Source organism: Oryctolagus cuniculus, chromosome 1 (genome assembly GCF_051225735.1).
Source record: "Oryctolagus cuniculus isolate XC-2025 breed Fujian yellow rabbit chromosome 1, ASM5122573v1, whole genome shotgun sequence".
NCBI classification, from domain to species: Eukaryota; Metazoa; Chordata; class Mammalia; order Lagomorpha; family Leporidae; genus Oryctolagus; species Oryctolagus cuniculus.
In genome coordinates, this window is record NC_142867.1 from 65,692,629 (window position 1) to 65,697,944 (window position 5,316).

The following is a 5,316-nucleotide window of genomic DNA, read 5'->3' on the forward strand; positions in this document are numbered from 1 at the left end:
CGATGGGGCTCAGAGGCTCTCCTCACCCCTGTATCGTTCTCTGGTCTTTCCCCATCTCATTGCCCACACTCCTTACTCCATCTTGGTGTCCGCTTCCTAGAGGACCCAGATGGGAACATCGTGGGTCCAGCTCACCAAATGTGCATTTTTCATGAGGGCTTTGGGTCGCTCCTGGGAGGGAATCCATCCTCAGGCCAGTGAGGAGTAGGCAGTGTGGGACCCGGGAACAGGCTCTTTATTTAAACTCCAAGCGAAGTGAGTCCCAGCTCCACAGGACGTCATGCAGATTTGTTCCTGGGCTTCAGCGCGTTCCTACCTGAATGCCAGCACTGGCTTACGCTCAGCCGTTTGTGGAGGGGAAATGGGGAAGCATCGGTGAGGTACTGGCAAACCGCTTTATTGAAGACTCTGAGTTGACGGGCGTAATACTGACCAGAAGCCCATGTGACAAAGCAGAGCGGGATGGTGGGCAAGAGAGGGTGTTTTCCCCCCTCCCGACATCGCAGGCGGCGGATTCCATGGACTGGCAACTCCAGGCATCTCCTCGGTACAGCCTGTCAGGCCCCCTCCAGGTCTCCTGGGAGTTAAGAGGTGTGTTTCTCAGGGAGCCAACGTCCTTCCTTAACAGGTGGAGATGAGCGGTTGCAAAACTCTATGTAAATTTGAATCACAGACTGTGGGCGTTGCGAGGGATTATAGAGATCACCCAGTCTGCTGGTTTGCAAACTGTGTTGCGCACAGATCCTTAAGGGCCTGGGGAAGAAGTGCTGTGGATGATATCTAACAGGTGGTAGTCACAGAAGGGGAGAAGAATTCATCTGATGCCAGCAGGTATTTGTTGAAAGTAAGGGGATGATCAATGAATCCGTCTAGGTCCAGTGGCCGAGAAACGAAGGAGCTGAGAATCTGGATTTCTCAACTTCTTGTGATGCGGTGACTGTGAGTGTATTACCCAGAGCGGAAGGAATTCGGGGGTCATGCTTATGTTTTGTCTCCGTATCCCTCCTCCTGGGACCCAGCCATGTTGGATCTGCCTGTTGGATGCAATGCGGGTGACTTAGTCTGCTTTTCCTGGAATCTGGTTTTCATTATTTTTGGATCCTTGGGCCCACACGTCAGCCGAGATGGTGATGCTGATGGGAGGAGTGTGTTTGCTTCTAATTTAGAAAAGAGCAACCACGCCCCATAGATCAAAACCCACGGGCATTTCGGTGGCCCTGGAGCAGTGTGTGGAGCGCCGTTCTGCAGGCGTTCTAAGAGGTATTTAATCCGCTCCTGGAAAGGACTCCATAGCACACGCTCTGGGGAAGTGTTCCATGTCATGTCCCTGCCTTGGGGATCCATGTTGCGTATAGAAAGAGCCCTGCAAACGACGTCTAAACCCTGGCCCAGTGTTTTACAGAGATGTTGATGGAAACGGTTATTCACGGAATGCCTGTCATCATCGCACACAGCATACTTGGGAAAGGCTGGGAGCAAAGGCCTGGGTGGTGGCCTTGGCTGTGCCACAAACTTGCATTTTTATTTTCCTCTTTGAACTTTGGTTTCCTCACCTGCTAAAGAAGAGCATCCATGACCCAGACAGAAGAAAGGACGCTAGTCCACTGCACACCTACTGTGTGCCGGGCACTGGACACGCCATCCGGCCTCATGGGCTGAAAAGCCTTATGCTTGGTTCAGTGCTCCAATGCAGGGCCGGCTTCGTGTGGGCGCAGCAGCTCAAGCCTCTGCTTGCGACATCTGCATCCCGTGTCAGTGCTGGCTTGAGTCTTGGCTGCTCTGCTTCCCATCCAGCTCCCTGCTAATGTGCCTGGAAGGCAGCAGAGGGTGGCCTAAGTGCTTGGGGGCCCCTGCCACCCATGTGGGAGACCAGGATGGAGTTCAGCCTGGCACAGTCCTGGCTGTTGTGGCCTTTTGAGAAGTGAACCAGCAGATGGAAGCTCTCTCCCTCTCGCTGTAGCTCTGCCTTTCAAATAAATAAATAAACTAACAAATAGATCTTTTTAAAAATTCTCTGTTGTCACCATCTTGAAATTCTTAATGATGCTTGAACGAGTGGTTCCACAACTTCATTTTGTGCTGGCTCTGAAAATTACATCGCTGGCCCTGTGCCCAGTATCTCCAGTCTCTTATCAGTCTACTGAGAGTGTGTCTACTATTATTGTGATCTACTTGGTTAGACAGTGTCCTTCAGAGGGACATAGCAATGGGACAGATACAGATGGAGACAGATGGACACAAGAAGGGGCTGCATTAGGAAACTAGCTAGGGGATTGGCACTGTGGTGTAGTGGGTACAGCCACCACCTGCAATGCTAGCATCCCATATGGGTGCTGGTTCGAGTCCTGGCTCCTCCACTTCTGATCTAGCTCCCTGCTAAAGCACCTGGGAAAGTAGTGGAGGATGACCCAAGTGTGTGGGCCCCTGAACCCACGTGGGGAAGTCTGAAGAAGCTCCTGGCTCCTGGATTCAGATGGGCCCAGCTTTAGCCATTGCAGCCATTTAGGGAGTGAACCAGCAGATGGAAGACCTCTTTCTCTCTCTCTCTCCGCCTCTGCTTCTCTGTAACTCTGACTTTCAAATAAATGAGTAAGTCTTCAATAATAATAATAATAATAAAGAAATTAGCTGCCATGGTTATGGCAGCTGAGAAGTCCTGTGACAGGTGAACCTCAGGCTGAAGATGCCTGGATGCCCAGAGCAGGGGGCAGTCCAGGTCCAAGGGCCTCTATACCTGGGAAGCTGATGGTAGAACCCTCAGCTACCTGAGAACATGGGGAGGGCATGGCTGCTGTAATTCCCGAAGTCCCAAAGCTTGGAGTTCTGATGGCCAGGGCAGGAGATGACATCCAGCTCTTGGGGAAGAATCCAACTTGCCTTCTGCACCCTTTCTCTATAGGCCCCCTCGCCAGTCGGATGGTGCCTGCCCTCAGAGATGGTCCCTGCCTCGTCCATGCTGGCTCACAGGCCAACCTGCTCTGGAAACGCTCCCACAACACACCCCAAATAATGCTTTCCCAGGTTTCCAGGCATTCCTTAACGCAGCCACGTTGACGCCTAAGAGTCACTGCTGCATACACAAGTGGACGCTGACGTTCAGAGAGGTTAAATAAATTGCTTAAGGTTACGGGGGGGAAGGGATAGCAGAGCCAGAACTGCCACGTGCCCATCTGGCTCTGAAGCTTTTGTCCTCCCTCTAGACCAGCAGCTGGGACAAACAGTCTATGATTCTAAGATCGTTTTGTCCTTTATTTTTGCAGACAGAGAGAGAGAGAGAAATTCTAATCCACTGGTTCACTGCCCCCAAATGCCCTCAAGAGTGTCTCAGCGTTAGGCCAGCACCAGCCCATTTTGTTCTTCAAACCGCTGCTTGATCTGCTGCACTGCTGAAATGACAGACTGACTGTACCAACCCCATTCCCTCTGAACACGTGCCTGGCTAAACGAACGCCAGCAGAGGGCTGGGGAAAGCACAGGACTGCACAGGTTATGCTGCTGCTTCTCTCCATTCCTATGTACCCTCCGCTGTTTGGAATTCCATGTGTCAGAGCTTTCAGAACCCCTGAGGAACAGAGAGAGCAGTGGGTGGAACAAACAGGTTTTGGAAAAGCCTTGATTGATGGGAGTAAGTTTAGGATGTGTAATGGCACAGAGGCCCTGGTGCTAGGATATTGGAACAACCTAGGATGCTGGTGTCCTTGGGACAGTAAAAGAGAAGGAAGCCCCCTCCTAGTGTAGAGTAAGTACTATGCTAGGTGCTCGCCAGCTCAAAGACAAAAGGCTACGCGCTGTAGTGGCTGCAGAGCTGTAGAGCTGTAGTGTGGCGCCATCTAGTGGAGAGTTCTTACTTAAGGACTAGAAACCGTCAGCACCACCGTCTTGCTGAAACCACTAACTTCTTTCTATGGTCTGTCTTCCCATCCCTCTGCCATTGTCGACACAGATGTTGGGACAGGCTCAGCGCTGCGACACAGTTCTCTAGGGAGAGATGGATTTCTGGGAAGCAGGCTGAGCTGGAGAGTTGCCTGCAGAAGGATTTTGGGGGCGTGTGCCCGGGAAATACATGAGCAAGAAAGCGAGGGTAGGAGTTGGGCAAAGCAAGGAGCTAACCATGAGGTTAAACTGGAACCTCTGCGGATGCTGTGTGGAGCTGAACCACACTTTGTGTCCCTGCTGCAGACCATCGGGGTGGGGAGACGCCTCCAGGATACTGCCCAGCACAAGGTCCGAACTCTCATTTTCATTCCCCTTTTCTCTCCCGCTCACCAGTTCCTGACTGCCTTGCTCCCAGGAGCCCACGCTCCATCACCGTTCAAACACAACCACACGTGGGCTCTCTGGTTTCATCCAGGCAGATCCTAGTTTCTTAGTCGCACATGAAAGAGGACTATTTTTCTTTTTCCTACGAAAAGGTTGGCTGAAAACCGTGCTTGTCTATGTCTCCTGCTCCTTGCCCAGTGTCTTGATATTGCCTGGAGAGGCCAGGCCAGACTCCAGGATGCCAGGGGAAAAAAAAAAAAAAGAGCACAAGGCACACTCCCAAGACAGACTTAGCTACACTCAGCAGGCTCCCAGGCCCCACCCCTGAAAACAAGAGCGAGTCAGGGCAGCAGCACTGCGTGGGGGCAGTGGGGAGAGCCGAGCGAGGGTGACCAGCTGTCTATCAGAACGCATTCTCTCCCTCCCTGCTGACAAGCGTTTGACGGGAACTGGGCTGTCCAAACGGGCACCTCGTTTGCCAGCTTCCCAGGCACCCGGCGTGGCCATGTCGGCCAAGCCCTCCTCAACGGAGCTGAACAGGAGAAACAGTGCAGCTTTGGAACGCATCGGTGGCCCTGGGCGCTGGTTCCTTCTCTCTCCTCACTAGTCGGAAGTGCTTCAACCAGAATGACCTGGGGCCGGCGCCACGGCTCACTAGGCTACTCCTCCGCCTTGCGGCGCCGGCACACAGGATTCTGTCCCAGTTGCCCCTCTTCCAGGCCAGCTCTCTGCTGTGGCCAGGGAGTGCAGTGGAGGATGGCCCAGTGCTTGGGCCCTGCACCCCATGGGAGACCAGGAGAAGTACCTGGCTCCTGGCTTCGGATCAGCGCGGAGCGCCTGCTGCGGCGGCCATTGGAGGGTGAACCAACGGCAAAAGGAAGACCTCTCTCTCTGTCTCTCTCTCTCACTGTCCACTCTGCCTGTCAAAATATATTAAGAAAGAAAGAAAGAAAGAAAGAAAGAAAGAAAGAAAGAAAGAAAGAAAGAAAGAAAGAAAGAAAGAAAGAAAGAAAGAAAGAAAAGAATGACCTGGGAAGCTACAGGTTGAAGGTGACA